Here is a 19,621-nt window from a genome sequence, read left to right on the forward strand (position 1 = left end):
AAATTCACCCTCCTCTGCCCACCGGCACCCCCTTTCAACAGGAGTGACTGTGAACAAGAGAGTCAAATTGGCATTCTGAAGCTCTTCATTTAAAGGCATATATTTAGCAATTTGCTGTGTCTGAGTTAATATATGGGTTAGGTTCTCTGTGAATGACACTCTCCTAACTCCAGCAACGTCATAAAGACAATCAGTGTCTGGCAAGTTAATGACTACAAGCTCAAGGGATAATAGAAGGGAAAAATGTCAACACAGGAAAAAAAAACTTTAAGAAAGTCAAGAGGAACATGAAAAGATTCACTTTTGCCCTCTTCCCAAAGCTACAAAAAACTCCTGTTTTGTTGGGCTCGGTGTGTACAGATGCCCACTCTTATGCCTGGTGACCTTAGTTCTATCTCCAGGTTTCACACAGTGCCAGGTGGGAGCCAGCCCCTCTAAGTTGTTCTCTGACCTCTACATGCATACCCACACACCCCACAGAGAGAGAGGGGAGGAAGAGGGAGGGGTGGAACAGGACGCACGTGCGTGCACGCGCGGCACACACACACACGCGCGCACACACACACTAAAACAAAAATGTAGGGGCTGGAGAGATGGCTCAGTAGTTAAGAGCACTGGCTGACCTTCTAGAGGACCTGGGTTTGATTATACAAACGATTTTAAAAAGCAATGTAACAGAATGAATGTATTACCGAGAATGTCATTTGACATGCTGCGCTCATTAGAACAGTCTTACACAGAAAGAAGAAGAGGCCAGGAGGGAAGTCAGAAAAACAAAAGAAGGATCAGGATGAGATGGAAGGAGAGAGGAGGAGAAAAGAAAAGTGGTGAGCATGCCGCCATGCTCAGACGACAGGCAGGAGAAGGAGGAGTCACCATGGGAGCCAACTTAGGCAAACACCTGGGAACGTTCGGAGGTCCGGATCAGCAGAGGGTCAGGCACCCCTGATCCAGCTTCCTAGCTCCCGTCAACACCCCCAGTAACCTATTCTGCAGCAGCTGTGGTGCTGGGAACCTCTGGTTCTTTTTCTGTAGGCTGAGGACGGAACCAGAGCCCTCTGCTTACGATAGAGTGATATCCGTGTCCAAGCTGGGGGATTTTCTATGGCATGTTCCATTTTGTCATCCAGATCACAGTAACCTGCAAGCGAGGATTCTGTCCACTGTACCGGGAACAGCTCAGTTTTGAGGTGGCTCTTCCGCCTTCATTAAACCTCATGGCAACTCCCAAGAGGTGAACAATATGACGTGTATTTTTTATGTGTATTTATTTTCCTGGTCAGAAATGGAGGTTTCGAGTGTTGAGGGGGGCCTCTCTGGCTCACTGCAAGCAAGAGGCTGGGAGAAATGTGTACTAGGGCTAGATCAAGTGCTACTCTGTCCCACTGCACAGCCTCTCTGAAAAAGGAAGTCTTCCATCACACCCCAAACTCCAGTCTGTAGCACGTGGCTGGATATGTACTAGCCCAACCACGTACCACATCGAAGTCAGGAGTGCCTCCTCACGGCCATCCCGCATGGAGCAGGGGTTCTCATTCTTCACAAGTCAGGGTTATCTGATCTGTGCCCCTCACAGCGCAGTCATTTGAGTATATTCTCAAACCCCAGCTACAGTACTAAAAGATACTGCTCTTTCTAGCAACAGGGGCCACTGTTGCCAAAGAAAGTCACAGGCACCACAGCAGGGTAGCTTCATGTGCAAAACAATCTTGTTTTGAAATAAAATCTTCTCCATATAATGCCGTCTCTGCTGTTTCTTGGGCAACAGTGTCTCACCTATTACACCACACAGCCACTGTGGCCTCCATTCTCCCAAATTTCTTCTCCAGGCTAACATTCCATCGTCCGTCCAGTGTGCCCTGCATGAAACTCTCACACGTGTAAATGTCCCTCTCTAATGTATGGTCACAATATCCTTAATGTGACCTGGGTACTATGGACCCACCGAAATCATTACTGCCTGGGCTCTGGAGCTCCCTGGTCACAATTAAGATGCTAGCTTTTTTTTTTTCTTTCTTCAGAGAGAGCTACATAAAATTGACCTTGCAGGGTACTATGATGAACACTGAAGGAGGCAGGCAGTCTGCCAGGGGCTGGGTGATGGGCAGCAGGTTTTCCAGAAAGGAAGAAAAGAAATGCTGATTAGGATATTGGTTATTAAACAAAATCCCAGTGTGAGGTGTGGGATACCTTCTTATGAGTCGTTGGTCAGGGAGATCCCAGAAGCTCCCAAAACAACACAGGTTCTTGCCATTCCTCTTGGGTGCCCACCAGAATTAGATGATAAGATCCTATCGCTAAAGACGCCACACATTCTGACTGCAGAAATTAGAGAAATCAAGCTGGAATTAAGCTAGCAGCTTCCCCCTGCTGTCTAGCATAGTGCTTTACCTAGCTGCGAACCTGTGAGCTGTACTACCAACCTGTGAGGCGAGATATGCCCTCCAGTGCAACAGTGGCAGGATTGTTAGGGGGATAGTTAACTACTTTCTTGCTGGGCGGTGGTGGCGCACGCCTTTAATCCCAGCACTCGGGAGGCAGAGCCAGGCTGATCTCTGTGAGTTCGAGGCCAGCCTGGGCTATAGAGTGAGTTCCAGGAAAGGCGCAAAGCTACACAGAGAAACCCTGCCTAAAAAAAAAAAAAAAAAAAACCAAAAAAAAAACCAAAACAACAACAACAAAAACAACAACAACAACAAACCTACTTTCTGACTTGATTTGAGGCCCTACCCCAGGAGGAATTCATATTTAGTTGTACAAACCTGGTCAAACTCCATGGCTATGGCGGTCATAGATCCTATGGGGGAGGTAACTACTGTTGCTTTGTTAAGTGACATGGTGTCAAACTGCGTCCCAAATATTTATGTTTATATCCACAGAACAGTGCTACTCTAAGCCTTGGTCAGAGAAGTTTCTATTTGCCATGGGCAACAGTTAATGCAGGGAGCCATAACTGGTCAAATGTGCTGAGACTAAGTGATTGCTGAATGTTCATCTCTAAACGGGACATGTATGTCAATCCTCCAAAGCTCAGAGAACACCAAGGAAGAGGAAGCAGGAAGAATGTAAGAGCTGGAGGACCCAAGGGGTACCGTAAATGTATAGTTGACAGGTCCCGGTCACTGCACCGTGACTCAGGTCATCAGTGGCCACCCTTAAGAACTGGGCCCACCAGTACTCCGTTATGGAGAAGAGAGGGCTCACCAGGCCTCACCCCTCCCAGAGGAGCTAGAGTAAATTAGAGGTTACAATCATACCCATCAGTGGTCTAACCACTGGGACATTGCGCTTGTGCAAGCAAATGATCTTACCCCTGTTCAACTCTAATTAAATGGGTCTCACCCACACAAAAGCGTGAAAGCAGGGCAAAGACTGGAGAAGAAGGGATTTGGTGATGAGGGAAGGAGGGACGAGAGGATAATTGGGGTGAGGTTGATCAAAGAACATTATACACACACGCATGAAATTATAAAAGAACAAATTTAAAGATGCTTCTTAGAGGAGATAACATTCAAAATAGGAGTCAGGCAGGTGGAGAGAGCAGAAGATTTTTCCAGGCAGATGGGAAGGGTTTGGCAACGAGGAGTGGGAATGGGGGAATATGGCGGTGCTGCTTTTGCTTCCTGGTTCTTTCCCTCGGTTTTCCTGGACCTAACTTTCTGATGCTCTTCTGCCAGGGATGGGCACACTGCAGTCACTTTAAAAAGAAGCACGCACTGTGTGGAGTTCACAGTCCAGTGTCACCTTTATTTGATCAATCACATATGAAAGGGCCAGCACTGGACTTGACAGTAGGTAGTTTCAGAGTCACTCTGCATTTCCCGGATCCACTTCGGTGGACCCTCTGATTAGGGAGAAAAGCAAAGGTCACCTTAAGCACTGGATGGCAGTCAAAAGGTACTCGGGGTCATGACCTGGTGCTCTGGGTGGCTGGAGATCAATTTGATCCGTCCATCAACTGACCTGGTTTACTCTCTTGTGCTTCTACCTGGAGGTGTCTGAAAAGGAGCATTTCAGGATTTTCAAAACGTGTGTCTGAAGCAAACCCGTCTCAGGGCCATTTTCTCAGCTTGGAGAGCAGACAGGCTTGGAGCCTTCCCTCTGCATTTCGAGAGCTGCCCCACGGGATACAGCACATGCTGTCACTGTACCGGCCCTTCTCCACCCGTCACTCTGCAGTCAGTCAAGCCCACCTATATGAAAGAGTATAACACCCTTCCCCTCCAGCCTCTGACAGGTGAACAAAGGAAACGCCTCTTAGAAGCCCACCCTTTCGAAGAGAGAACAGAACTTTCAGTAAAGAACCCTAAACATCCCACCAGAAAGTCCCAAACAACCCTGAAAAGTGAGAATAAAACTACTAAAAGCTGACAGAGGGTAACAAGCATTTCTTCCAACCCACATTTGTCCTTCTAAAAAAAGCCAACCAACTACTGAAAAAAAATCCCCCAAATGTATGAAATCTAACATCATTAACATATTTCCTGTCCTCACATAGCTTATAAAAATGGTTCTGAGCTTTTCCCTGGCTCATTTACAGCGATGAGAAGGAGTAAAAAGGAAATGCAACAGATGGCCGCAGCGAGGAGGCACTTCCATACTCTCCTGTCATTTGTCTCCGCGGTGATTTATCTTGCTCGGGTGAGATTTCCAGTTCTCTCCGACGTACCAGTGGCGTGTTCCTCCTCAAGAACTATGGCCCGGAGGTGCTTTCAGGGAGCTTCAGGTGATGAGAGATGTTTACTACTATTTTTGTTGTTTTTCAAGGAGATCACCTTGGCTTCCCTCCAACCCTCCCCAAAGTGACTCCACAAGGATCTAATCTGAAACTGATTTAGAGCTGACAGGTGGTACATGCATAATTAAAGATGACCTCACACAGAACGCACTCATTCCTGGCATATTATCAGACACTTAAGCAAAGCAATTATCAGGAGACAATCTTTCCTGTCAACAGAGATAGAGATGAAACATTTCTTCAATTAGGAGGATTCTGCAACGCTGCTGTATATCGCTGTCTACAACACTTGGCAATTTTTATACTTTAATACTTCATCAGCTCAACAGAACACCTTTGGCCAGTCAACTTCTGCACCCTCCATCACCGTGGGAAGTCATATTCTAAGCATCAAAACCGAGACAATTCCAGGGTCTGCCAGAGATCCTGGTGTGAGCTGACAAGGGTGTATGTCTATACACCAAGCCTCCCTTAAAGGCTCAATGCAAAAACAATAACAAAAACAAAAAAACTAAAAAAAAAAATGGGTTCACACTAAAGTAAATTCAAAGCAGAACTCCCCCTTCCAATGCTCCAGCAGTGCCAGAAACATTTAGAGAATTATAATCAAGTCTTAAAACCTCGTTATGAGTCTCAGTGATCTAAGGGATTCTTGTTTCATTTGGAAAAAATAAATATGATTCAGAGAAAGAAGAGGGGTGGGTGAGATGTCTCAATAAGGCCAACCCTGACAACCTGAGTTCAATTGCCAGGACCTACACAGTGGAAGGACAGAATTGACTCCTGCAAGTTGTCCTCTGACCTCTACATGTTTTCAGGGACAGGTGCATGTGTGTGCACAACACACACACATGCACACGCACACACTATGTAAAATGAATTTCAAAGAAAGAAGGGCTTTTCCACCAAACAGATGGAGTTTCCACTTCAGGTGAGGGGTTGTGGGTAGGCTGCAATTCTTGGGAGCACTGTGACTTTTGTAAATTATAGTGTGTGCTTTACATAAAGGAATGCACTTTAGCTTTCCTTTGCACAGAAATTGCTAGAATGCTATAGTGAGCCGAGTGGTCTTCCTTTCTAAAAGGGCTGTTAAGAAGGTAATAGGCATTTGGAACCCATGCAAAAACTGCCTTCCATGAGACAGAGAACCTCACAGTGTCTGCAGTGAATATTTCCCCACATTTCACAAGAGGTCTTATTATTTACATGCTTACGCCCTTATGTCACATGTGAACAATGACTTCATTGTTCACTGGGTGGTGTCTGTGGGATCTCTGGTGGTGGGACTCTGTTGTTTGCATGTCTCTCATCTGCAGCAGTGGGAACCCAGGAACACAGCAGCAGAGGACAGCCGTTGTCAGCGGCAATCACTGTCATGACTATGTGGGCAACATGCTGACGTGAGCAGGCTGACTTCTGATGATAAATCCAGGTCTATAGCACGCGTCTGCTGGCGCAGACTTTAAAGGTAATAACAGAACACTTCAGAGGACAATTAAGATTCACTAGCGAACCGTCACTGCAACAGCACTCATTGCCTTTCAAGATGTGCCCAACTTAGAAGCCAGTCCATTCAGAATATTAGGGAGAAAACACCAGGCGTCCTAGGGGAAAACAGAATCAGGTGGCAGGTAGTGGGATCATTAATGGGAGCTTCAGCAGGACTCAAAGCCCAACTTCATTATATTTCTTGGAACTAAGAATAGCTTCTGAATGAGTACTCACAATCCTCTACAGACCTATTCCTCCTTAGGAGCTCCCCCTGTTCCCTTTCCAATTTTAATGGAAGAAAAGGAAGACAGAACAGTCAGACATGGGTAGGGCAGTAGGAACAAAGGAAGCTCTTCAGAATGGAGAGAAGCTAAAACATTTTAGATGCCGTGAAGGCTCTTTCACCCAGGGTTCAGCTCAGAGCTGTAGTTTGACAGCAGGCTGTCACCGAGAAGCCAGAAAAAAAGTCACACATGTAACAATGCAGTAAATATCACCCCCCCCCCCCACACACACACATTTCCCTACTGATGCGCTGGATGGAAGGAACACACAGACACAACATGGGTTGAAATGGAATACATTGGAAATAGGGACACGCTAGTGTAGACGAGATGACTTCCCACACAGTTAGTGAGCAAGCAGTCTGTAAGCTGGGCCTGCGCATGGCACCTGACACTGACACACTGTGTGAAGCTCTTACACAGATGTTCCTTCAGAATCCCAGACTGACACGCACACCCACAGAGAGCGGCGATGGAACCTAGGGCCTTGCACATCCTGTGCAAGCACTTTGCCGCGGAGACGCATGGAGCCCCTTGAAATATTTTTAAAGTGGGTACACCTGCATAAAGTAGAAAGAGCCACCTCATATTTAATTGAGTCCTCTCCTTTCTGCCCTCAAACCTAGCTTTCCTAATATGGTGGCTTTCCTAAGTCACGTGGTTAAATGAACCAAATCTACAACTATAGCTATGAACACAGATGGAACTAGGATGCTGACATGGATACAGCATTATTTTGGAAAGACTGAAAGTCAAATCTAAGTGCCACCTCTGCTGTCTAGTGGTCCCTGCTTCAGGAAGATCTGCCGCTTAAGCTGTGTGGAGGTGCCCAGCAGAGCCATGTTCTTCGAGCAGCTTGTCCTCATCAAGAGGCTGTTTACGGCCATTTTGAGGACAAGGTGTGACACATGCTTGAGAAAGTCAACACAGAATATTCTCTCTGGGGCACATGACTTCCTAGTTAAGAAGTGAGTGACTGAGCCCAGAATACCTGGGGTTGGCTTCTGCGGGGACTGGCACCTGGAATCCCACAAGACAAAAGGAGGCCAGCACACATTCAGGGAGTGAGGAATGGCGGCTTGGTCAGTGTTGACTTTCTTCTCCCAGTTCCTGCCCAGAAATGGTAAGACAGATCAACCCATAAAGCAGGGGGCAAAAGGAAAGAGGAGTGGGGAAAAGAGTTCTTTTTGCAATCCTCCTGCCTCAGTCTCTCAAGTAGCTGGGATTACAGGCATCCTCCACCTAACCATGGCTGACACACATCCTTTTACTACAGTGGGGTTGGAAGGGAGATGAACAGTATTACTGAGGAAAAAGGGGTTAGATTTTCACAATGGAGAAAATAAAATAAGAGTAATTGTATATTGATCCCTAATACCACCCAACTGTAAATAATAAGGAAAATCCAACACTGACCAGATCACAGAAATCATCTTACACTCATTCTCTTATGGTCAACTGTCTATGACTGTCACTTCTATAGACTAATTAACAGAACATTAACCTCTCCTGGTCCCACACGAGCCAGTGACGTCTATCCTGCAGTTATATGGCAACATCTTCCACTTTGTGCTGACAGACAGCCTTCTCTTTTTCTCTTCTCATTCCGACACAATGCCTTCAGGTCTGTCTAAGTAATGTAATTTACTGGAGTGGAATTCCCTTGGCATTCTGTGCAGCACTTGGTGACAGTATCATTTATACTCTGGTGTCACGGCCTGACACTGATACATTGGCCTTCATCGCTCACTCACAGCAGAGCATGCAATTCCACCTTCCACTGTGCCCTTCTGCATGGAGCATGTACAAATTTACTCTATTCAGCCCTAATTACAAACCTTGGTTGAAATGCCCTCATTAGATTTATATTTTGCACTCCAAATGTCAATCTTATTGAAAATTTCAGTTTTTTCTGAGGATTTATCCATTAGCCATAAACTCTAAAGCATTTCATGACTGAGTGCATTAAACTAGCAATGCGGACATGCACTTAAAATACATCATTAGAGTAAATCTCCATTGCAAATGCTTTATATTATTCAACCAAAGGAATAATGAGCACAGCCTGGCCACTACCCTCAAATTGCACATGAAGGACAGGTTGAAACCACTGTTAGGTAGGAAGAAGCACAGTGTATGAATGGGATGAATTTCAGAATCTCTGTCGTTCCTCACGAAGGTGTGGGAGGAAGTCACGGCCAGAGCCCAGTTTATCACCTTCTCCCGTCTATGATTTCCACAGAAGCTTCTGTGGCAAAGTGCATGAGGCTGGCAAGGATCATGGTGTGTGTGTGTGTGTGTGTGTGTGTGTGTGTGTGTGTGTGTGTGTGTGTGTGTGTCTGTCTGTCTGTGTGTGTGTCTGTGTGTGTGCTCAAGCTGTGTCTTTAATGCCAGGAACTCTGAAAGTCACCCGGAAGGATTTGCTTGGTGGGAAAGGTGTCTTCCATTTTCCTCAAGAGAAAACCATGTAGAAAGCACAATCTGGCTACTCTGTGGGAGATGGGCTGCATTTGTAAGAAAAGGCAGTCATCCTGGTCGTCAACCCGAGGAATGTCTCCACTACAGACTGCCAGGTCCTGACACTAAAACCCAGAAAATCTGTTGACACTAATATCTACACTACAATCAGCCGTGGCTCCTGGGATGGCAGACAACTCATGAAAAGGATTCTGAAGTGAAACAAAACCTGGTTAAAAAAAAAATTCATTTTAAACAGCAAACCATGGCTGCTTCTATCTGAGCTGTAATTTCTGAGCTTATTGGTCCCATTCATCACTTCTTGTCATGTCCCAGGTGAGGCAGAGTCAAGGTACTGTCACAATTTCTCTTTTCATTTGATAAATGAGGACCAGCATCTCAGAAGGTCATGCAGGAGGCTAAAGCAAAGTCTGCTCTGAATTCTCACTGTCCTATTCCAAGGCTCCTAAAGGTTAACCCAAAAGTTACGTGGTGCTTATCACTATGCCCCTGCATTACAAAATAATGACTATATTTACCTTGTAATAGAAAACTCTGGTGGGGGAGAACTACACTGGGCGGGGCGAGTGCGCATTACAGGAAACAGAAAATGATGAACCAACACTAATGGAGACAGAAGCAGCACTAGGTGTCCTCTGCCTGTCAGCATTTGGTCATCTTAATGACTGGTCAGTAACCAGCATCACTGTAGATGCGGTGTTTTCTCCGGGGTGTGACCCACCATGGAAGTTAGCTGCCCCTGAAGTTCTGCCAGTTCCCACCTGAAATATTTAAAAGCTTGCTTGATGACAACGACAGTACAGCCACTTTCCCAATGTACACCAGCAGGTACTACCATACGTGCACAGAGGTGAGAGCTGGAATATCCACGTTTAAATCAAAAGCATAGTGTGAGGATAAAAACAACTGAGCGTGCTCAGTGCTCATCCACAAAGGGAGGAGTGCACACCGTGTCCGTGTCATTGTGAAATAAAATCACATGCCAGGCAGCATTAGCAGGCTGTAAAGAACCTAACTGCTCTGAAAATGCCCTTATCCTCTAAATGAGAAATACTGACCCACAGGCTGATCCTCTGGGCACTCAATCCTAAAATGTCTACCACAAACACATAGGAGAACCTCAAATGCACTGACATGCTCCAGCACATCTTCAAGATACAGTCGCATGAGTAAGAATGACACCAGCTTCCCTCACTGCACGCGGCTCTACATCGTTACCTCATCAAATCCTACAGGTACCCGATGAGGTGGGTACTGCGCCTTTTCCCATTCTCAAATACAGATGCTCAGGTCTAGGGAGGTGAAGCAGGCAGGTCCAGGCCAACAGATCTGCTGGCTAAGCTTTGTACAAGGCTCTGTCTTCTCTCACGGCTCTCCACTCGCTTGAGCCATCCCATCAGAGGACCGCCACGGTCAGAGGAGTGTGATTTGACGCTTTCCTTGCTGAGGCTTCTAAACAGCTGCCCTCCTGACTCATCTGTTTCACAGACTGCATCAAACCAAAAAGCTCAGTGCACTTTGCAGACACTCCTTCTCTGGAAATGCCACAGCCCTTCAGTCGGTGGGATGGGACAGCACCAACTCTGGGATCACTAAGGTACAAATTTCCCTGCCAACACTGACGCCACTTCTCTTTGGTGTTTCGTCTAGCCACAAACTGAGACGTTATCACTTAACTGTGGTTGCAGGAGACTCGAGGCAGATGCAGGGAGTTTTTACTTGGTCAACTGCTCCTCCAACATCTGTGTTTACGGAGAGCACTTCAGGACAGGTGTGCATTGATTCTTGTCCCTACCATATCCATTTACTAATATCTAGAGCAACACGACGAAGTGACCCGCTCCTCACTGTGCTACAAGCTTGTAAGAAATAACTTTCTAGCAATAAGCCTTGAAGATGGACACCGTGAACCAACCTTTTAAACCAGGCTTTTTTAGACGGAGTCAAGGATCTCACCACTTGCATCCCCAACACAATTTGTGTATGTGTGAATTATGCTTTTTCTTCCTTTAGGAGAGGAAAATGACGAACTGTCATGTGTAGACAAACAGAAAAAAGAAACCTGGCTGCCCTTTGATATTTAAACAGAGACATTTATTTCCTAATATACCACTTACCAGACGGATGCAAAGATGTGGGCAAGCCAGTCATCAGAATTAACAGAGTGATTTTGCTTGCACTACATATTCTGATTTGTATGAATCTTATTTTTAGCCATGCACAAAGGGCAATAAATGGAAAATCTTATTCTAACCGCTCCTTTTCTGAGCCACCCACACTTCACCACCTACCGCACAACTTCACGAATGTAAAAACCCAGCCCAGGTTTGTCCTAACAAGGGATGCAAAGTGGCTAAAATGTGTGACACTTTTTCCAGTTACTGTTTGTACTTTCGTTCTTTTTCTGTATCAGGAGTTTCATGGAAAACAAGGTTGACTTATCTCTGGGCATGTTCCAAGTCTCTAAGGTGGTACGCAGTTCAGTGGGCAGACAAGTGTGCCGCGAGCCACATGCCAGACAGATTCTGGTAAATACACGTGCACCAAAACTCTCCTGTGAATCAGGAGAGGTGGCATCGGGACAGATGACCTTCAGCATTTTGTTGTGAAACAATGATATTTTAAAATCTCCCAGTTAACAGCCGTGATGTCAGAAGCACAGACAGTTAGAACACGGGCTTTGAGGAATGGTTTTTGCCCAAGTTAAGCCCAGGACATGGCTTCCCTCTAGTCTGCAGTGGCCAGTGTTTAGCAAGACACATCAGCTCTGCATCAGCCCGCTCCTTCTGTGTGTCTGTGTCTGCTTTCACCACACGCTGCCACCCCACAGCCAGAGGCTGACCAAGCTTTAACTATCACATGGATGTCACGGCGGAGTGAGGTATCTGAAGCTTACAGACAACTATCTTGATAAAAACAAAACAAAGCAACCAACAATCAAAGAGGATTCTACTAGGCGCACGGAGAAGACAGAGTTTTTTTTTTTAAATTATAATAAAAAATTCAGATTTCTAAGGAAAAGTTATTAAGGTTTTAAAGTACCAATGAAAATGCTCACTCTTCTGAGTCCCCTTCCCAAATCACAACAGGGAAGCTATGCAGGTACTGATCCAAAGTCCAGCTAAAAAGAATGAAGACACAAAAGGAATCAACTGTGAGAAAGGCATCGTTACCTGTGCACTTGCTCATTATCCAGACACTAGAGGAACCATCCCATCTCTCACTGGTAGTGAACACACACCCTGAAGGGCCAAGACCGTCTTCTGATAATGTGCTTCTAGAGCTGACGAGAAGTCTCAGAAAGGCCTTTTGGGGCTTTAGTCCACTCTCGTCAGCTTCTGACTCGTATAGTAAAAACACAGGCAATTAAGTATTATGAAAAAGTGGGTCATACACCACTGAGAAACAACCACACCGCCCCCAAATCAGACACCAAATGACTGTGCTGTGACAGATGGGAGGGGTCTGAACACAGTGAAAGCAAAACTTTTATGTGGTGAGGAACATTTTAGTTTTCACTAGTCTAGGTTAGAGAAAGTTAATCTCAATGTCAATGACAAAGCTAACTCACTTTTAGCATGCTCTTGAAATTATATGACAAATACTGGCTATTAATATAATGAGAAATGCATATATAATGTCATCAGCGATCTGAGGGATAGTTTCAGGCTTAGTGACATGCCCGTCCTAGCAGCAGGTGCTCTGACTCAGTGAAGCAAGGTGACCAAATCGAAAATGAAGGAGCCAAATTCTCATTATCAGTATTAGCATCTCCTTCAGCAGGGGAGGATCAAGGTACTGTACGCCACTTCCCCACACCTGTACCCAATCGGGTGTCAAACACAACTGAGGATGTTTACTAAAGTGCCGTCAATTGCTGAGGGAAGACGGTAAAAGGGAGTGTGCTGGAATGCACGCGTTCACTCACCTGTCACCCGAGAGCCACAGAAATGGTCGCATCAATCTACACAGAGCCCTTATTCCACAAAAGGACACAGAGAATCTAAAGGGGGTGCAAAGAAGTCTCCCCTTTCAAGGAACTTAGCATCTTGTACAGGGGGAGATAAAAATCTCCAAAGACCCATTTTGTAACCAAAATCTCTTCCAGCAGCTGCTTACGACAGTCTACCTGTTCTAAGATAAGGAATGCAGACGGCAGTACTCACGAGCCTCAAACAAGCCCTCAAGTCTCCCCTGGCTCTTCTCCCAATGCTTCAGTCTCGCTAAATGTGAGGAGTCATCCCAACCCAGTCAACGCCCTCTCTACAGCGCAGTAAGGACTAGCACACTCCGAAAGCCTCGCACCCGAGCACAGTGGTCTGGACAGATGCTGCCTTCAGGGAGGCAGGAGGCAAGGCTGAGGGAAAACTGGTTCAGAACACAAGAAGGCAGACACTTGAGTGGAATTCGAGTTTTACCGGAGTCCATATTTGGATTGTGGATGAGGAGCAGGGAAAGGGGGCCCCCTAAATCAGCCTTTCCTGTGCCAGCCTTTTTTCCTGGTTTACTGTGCACTAACTATGGTTTGTAAAGCAAGCAGACACTGTCAGTAAAATCACCTGGACACAAACAAATCTTTCTTTTATGAATTCAGAAGCTTCAAAGGTTTTGCAAGTTCACTCAATAGTTTTTTTTTTTTAAATTGAATGTAGGAAGGAGAATAATGGTTGAGAGATGCTTCTACCTGATCAAGATACTGGTAAGTCCACATGTGTTTCTGCGTAGGAGCTGAGTAATAGAACTTGAAGGGAAAAATAAGAAAGAAGATCTTGGTCCTGTAAAGTGATGTCTAAATAATGCTGCTATTTTCAAGGGCCACCAAGTTGCACAGTATAATCAGTACAGAGTATTGCTTATGAATTTGGAGTTGTTGATTGAAAACAGTTTGGAAAAATACACAAAAATACATGTGGCAGGTAAGTTGTATCCTTGTAGCTAGGGTAGGAGGAACAATTGTTTTTCTTTCATGTGACTTTCAGATTATGTAGAATGAACATGTACCTTATGACAATTCAGTCCGTAACGAACCACTTATAAAAGATGATACTATTCGGCGTGTCTGAGCTGTGTAAGTGCACACCGAGACCCATATAAAACCGGCTGACATGCTTCTCAGAGCGAATCTGCTGTTAAGTGAACCATGACTTTACTTTTGCAAGAAGGAATACAAAGTTACCTCTGCTTTGCCAAAAGGAAACAATTCTTTTTTTGGATTCTGACTTTTTCTAGAAATTAGAGTAGTTAATATATAGGATCCATTTAATAATCTGACCTGGTGTCAATCAGGTGTGGAACATGGGAAAAATCTTCTAGACACAATAGTTTCCAATCAACAACCAAGGGATTCAATAACCCTGCTAGTTCGTAGAACTTCACAGACAGTGTCCTAGGGCAGAAGAGCAGAAACATATCTCAACATACCCATTCTTGGCATTTTCTGCCACCCCTACTGCAGACATCAGGCCCGCTTGTGATCGGCTGAATGGGGTTCCTAGAAGGGTAAGCTGCTATTGTGCCTTTACCGGGAGGGCTCAGTGATTGGGTAGGAGCGTATATGTTAAAACTGCTAAGCAAGGTTAACATGTGAATGAAGCCAGTTGGCGCAGAGAGACTGGAAGCCCCTCCTCACCTGGGTTTCACCCAACAAAGAGAACATGTGCAGAAAAGGCCTGCAACACACAAATGTGGGTGGGGCGCACCATGAAAATGCACTACACAGAGCCATGGACCTGAGGACCCAACTCTGGGGCTTTCCCCCAGCTCATTAGCCCTCCTGTTGACTTGGGAATGCTTTCACTCATCCTCTGGACAGTCTCACTTTCTCTGACATCCCCTATACCCTGCTGCCATGCAATGCCCATGCCCAACATGGTGGCTTTTGTAGATTTTTTTTTTTTTTCGGTTTTTCGAGGCAGGGTTCCTCTGTGTAGTTTTGTGCCTTTCCTGGAACTCACTTGGTAGCCCAGGCTGGCCTCGAACTCACAGAGATCCGCCTGGCTCTGTCTCCCGAGTGCTGGGATTAAAGGCGTGCGCCACCACCGCCCGGCCGGCTTTTGTAGATTTTAAAAAGGCATTGATTTCTCTCTTCATCTCCACTGTCCTTCCAGAAGCTTCTGAGATTTACCACTTGCCTGCCCAGTGGTTTTCTTGCAAACTCTAATAAAATGATCCTTGAGCTTCCTTATGAGTCTGTTTTTTAAAAAATTATATATATATATATATACACACACACACACACACACATACACACACACACATATGTGTGTGTGTGTATGTGTGTGTGTATGAATGTGTGTGTGCGTGCGTGCACGTGCACGCGCAAATGTGTACCACGGTACAGGTGTGGAGGTCAGAGGACAACTTCCGGGAGTCAGTTCTTTGCCTCCACCATGCAGGTTCCAAAACTGAGGTTGTCAGGTGGTGGTGTCTATAACTGCTGAGCCATCTTGCTGGCCCCTGAGGCCATTTTAAAATACTTTTATTAATGAGACTAAGAACCCACAAAAGGGAACCCTGAATTCCCCTGTAATAGTGAGAAGTGTCATTTCACTAGTGACAGGTGTGCCCACAAAGCCATGTCTTCAGCACTCAGCAGGTTGGAGGCTATTGGAATAAACTGATTAAGCGGTTCTGAGGCGAACGCTATTACTTGGGAGCGAGCTTGCAGTACAGCTCAGCTTATTTGGAGACTCGAGAGGGAAGACTCCGGAGGTTTTGATTAATACATTAACATATGTCCCATGCTGGCAACACCACTCCCCTGTACTATTAGCATGCAAAAAATAAAAATTAATTTCGATGGTTCCATGAATAGACTGTAATTGTGAATGGAGTCTATTGTAAATGAAGAAATCAAACATTCTTCTAAAAATATGCCAACGGAACTGGCTCCAAAATTGTGTGATGGTCCCCCAATGATCACGGAAACTAAATACACAGGTCCATGGGGTTAGTTTAGACATCACTCTGTAAAGCAATTATATCACAGCTTATAGATTATTCCTAAAACCCACACAGAAGATCTACCCCTTAATTCTGGAAGTGACACAGTTTCTCAAGAATGTGAATGAAAGTACATGTAGTAGAGTCTGTGATGGCGCAGTGAAACCTTTGTACCAGAGGGCAAGACGATGTTTGCTCCAGTATTCCGGTCAATGACAAACAGCAGGGGCGTTTTGCTGAAGGTCCTTTCAAAGCTGTTTCCAGATCTAATCCCAACACACTGAACTCTTCTCAGTGATTTCAGCATATAAGAGGCTGATGTTGCAGACACTCTCCAGGGTAGGGCTCTCCCTCACAGAAAACCAAAGCTGTCTTGTTTTCTGAGTCTTGATCTCTGAAAAGGGGCAGTGGGATGTGAGGGAGGATGAGGAGTGTGGAAGGGCTGGGGTGCGGAGTTGGAAGGTTAGCCAATCCGGGGCCTGGCTTTTCACATTCCAGGTAACGACGCTTTCAGTGAACATGTCAGCATCTGGAGCCAGGCCCAGGTGACCCCCAAGAAACAGAAGGGCTGACAAGGAGAGTCCCAGAGTTTTTTCTGCTTTGTGTCATTTCTGTCCGGATAATACCTGGTTTGCTGGTCTCTTCTGGGGACATCTGTCAACATGTCCTGCAATTATGTCATCTGAACTCAAGGGGTGCATGGGCCTTGATTAAGTGCTACGTCCTCACTGTCTCAGCTCAAGTTCAGGTGCTGGGCTGGTCCATGTGGATACCAGAGGGGAATTCATCCTTAGTTTCCTCTCCCTTACACTTGATAGGTTTTTCCTTTCTACGGTAAATTTTAGTTTTACTGTTTTTCCCCCCATAGCATTGAGTCAGAAACCTTTGCAGCTTTGCCATGGTCTGTACAACCTAAATGAAACAAAGACTTGATTTCCAAGAAGATTTGGAAAGTCTAGCGTGAGGAAGACGGGGTGGGCTGGTATGTGTTGTCCTTGAAATTCAATGACTTTGCTTAATTTTTATTCTGGTTGCACCATTTCTTTAAGCCAGAGTTCCATGAGTCTGAGTATGTATACACAGAAATAATCTAAGCAGCTTAGGAGGAACATCCAACAATGGCTTTTGAGCTTACGCCCGCCACACACACACACACACACACACACACACACACACACACACACACACACAACTTGTACTTGCCTTTAATGAAACTAAAAATTATCAATCTGCACCTGCTCTTGGATCCTTGTGTATGATCTGCTCAGGATAAAGTCTCGAGGCAGCCACAGATCTGAAGAAAACATGCTACAGTCCCAGGGGGAGCCTGCTGGCTGGGCTTCCAGGCCAGCTCTCTCCAAACAATAAAAGGCAAAAAGCGAGAAGGCAGAATTGGGTGGACGAAGCCAGTGCTTCCCATGGGCCTGCAGGTGGGTCACTCCCTGACCTCTTCTGTGACTTACTGGCACAGTAATGCCTACTCCTCTTAGCAGTGACTGGGTGGAGGCAGGTCTCTCTTCCCCGGCTTCTCTTCACGTGCCCACCTCACCAAGCAAGAAGACCCATTAAGAGCAACAGTCAGGCACACAACTACTCCATGGCACTGCTCTGGGTTTCGCTTGCCCAGGAACTTCTCCGGGAAATGGAGCAGCCTCACTGCACACTCCCTTTCATCCCAGCAAGGCAACTTCCGCCACACTCTGTGGAGTTTAGTAGAGGCTGTAACTGCTGATGGTAAACTCCTTTGATGGTTTCCGTCAGGGGTGTCTTTGCTCCAATGGGGATTCCATCCCTGTGGCTGGGCCTCTGCCTCTGCTGGTTTAGGGGCTGAGCAGAACGTAGCGGGATGACAGAGCGGCGCAGGATGCCACTGCACCCTGGAAAACTTCAGCGTTGCTGTCAAGAATGAGCATTCTTAAAAGGAAGAGTGTGCACTGCTATTTAGTTGTGTTTTAAATCGTGTTAAAATATAACATAAAATACTGTTTAAATCATTTAAAAATGTACAGTTTTGGTGATGTTAAGATGATGGACATTGCCAGGCGGTGGTGGTGCACGGCTTTAATCCCAGCACTCGGAAGGCAGGGGCAGGTGGATCTCTGTGAGTTCGAGGCCAGTCTGGGCTACAGAGTGAGATCCAGGACAGGCACCAAAACTATACAGAGAGAAACCCTGTCTTGAAAAACCACACACACACACACACACACACACACACACACACACACACACACACACACACACACACAAACGATGATGGACATTAATGTGCAACTAACACCACCGTCAACTATCAAAACTCAACTTTTCCAGTCCACACTTGACCCACTGGACAACAATCCCCACACTCTGTTTCTGCTGCTGGCAACTAGCATTCCACTTGTGGATGGTGTGAGTTTGACAACCCCAGGAACCCCCTATGAGCAACAACACTGAACATGTCCAGCCGATTTCATGTAGCATTCTACTTGTGGACGGTGTGAGTTTGACAACCCCAGGTACCCCATATGAGCAACAACACTGAACATGTCCAGCCGATTTCATGTAGCACAACACAGATGGGTGGCAATTACTTTATTAACAGTGACTATTCTCGATTCTTAAAAATTCTAACAAAGGAATTGCAAATCCCAAGTGCTACTCTGAGTGATAACATTGACCACAGCTGAATAAAATATTGTAAGTCAGAGTACTTTACCACAGATTTAAAATGCTCAGCAATATTTCAGACATGTCCTGGACAGAACAGTAACATTAGTGCAATTTTATATTCACATTTATTTCATGAAATAAAAGAAAAACACTTAAAATTTCTACATTGAAAGCTCAGAAACACACAACATGCTCACAGGCATGTGTATAGATTTGTATGTCTACTTACTTGTATCCAAGTGAGCATATGCTTAGCCAAACTTAATTTTTTTAAAATCAGTGTCGAGTAAACTGTCCTTGTTTTTGGCAGGTAAGTAGTTGGCTTTTTGGAAGCTAACACAGTAATGAGCTGACCTAAAAATATGCCAGTAGTGAGGCCTTGGAAACATATAAAAGCTGGGCCTCGCAGATGGATTATTTGCCGGAGGTGTGCCTCCCTTCACGTGCCTTTTGTAAATGAAGTTGCATGTTGGTGTAGCTGGGAGAGATGCTACTGTGAAGACTGGCCTTGAAAAGGAGGGACAGATTCTCCAACCCTGAGAGAAAGACTTTCCCCTTTGACACATTAAATATGACAGGTACACCTGTCAAGGGACTGTGGCCTTTGTTTCGAGCTAATAGCCACACAATTACTCTGACCTTCTGAAGACCAAGGGCAAACAATGGCCAGCACTACAGGAGGAGAGCCGGCGAGTGGTAAGGCTGAACTTCCCAGCTGAGCTGCCACGCAGGCATAAAGCTGTTTTCGGAGACACATGTCAGTATACTAAGTACAGGTTCTACTTTTTTGTTTGTTTGTTTGGTTGGTTTTGGTTTTTGTTTTTTGAGAACAGAGTTTCTTTGTGTAGCCCAGCCTGTCCTGGAACTTGCTCTGTAGGCCAGGCTGGCCTTCAACTCACAGAGATCCATCTGCCTCTGTCTCCCGAGTGCTGGGATTAAAGGCGCATGCCACCACTGCCCAGTCAGATTCTACATCTTAATGTATTTAACATTAAAGCATATAGTTTCTTAACAGTCACCATTCACCCCTCTCACACAC

At 45.6% G+C, this 19,621-nt stretch overlaps 1 protein-coding gene across 2 annotated transcripts in view; it reads right to left on the reverse strand.

The window, feature by feature from the left end:
• The window catches only part of Bach2 (BTB domain and CNC homolog 2), a 343,391-nt gene that overhangs the window by 137,493 nt on the left and 186,277 nt on the right, over nucleotides 1-19,621 (reverse strand). The gene's annotated exons all lie outside the window — the stretch shown is intronic.

The sequence above is a fragment of the Peromyscus californicus genome, unplaced genomic scaffold, assembly GCF_007827085.1.
Source record: "Peromyscus californicus insignis strain IS unplaced genomic scaffold, ASM782708v3 Scaffold_5__1_contigs__length_169319896, whole genome shotgun sequence".
Lineage (NCBI taxonomy): Eukaryota > Metazoa > Chordata > Mammalia > Rodentia > Cricetidae > Peromyscus > Peromyscus californicus.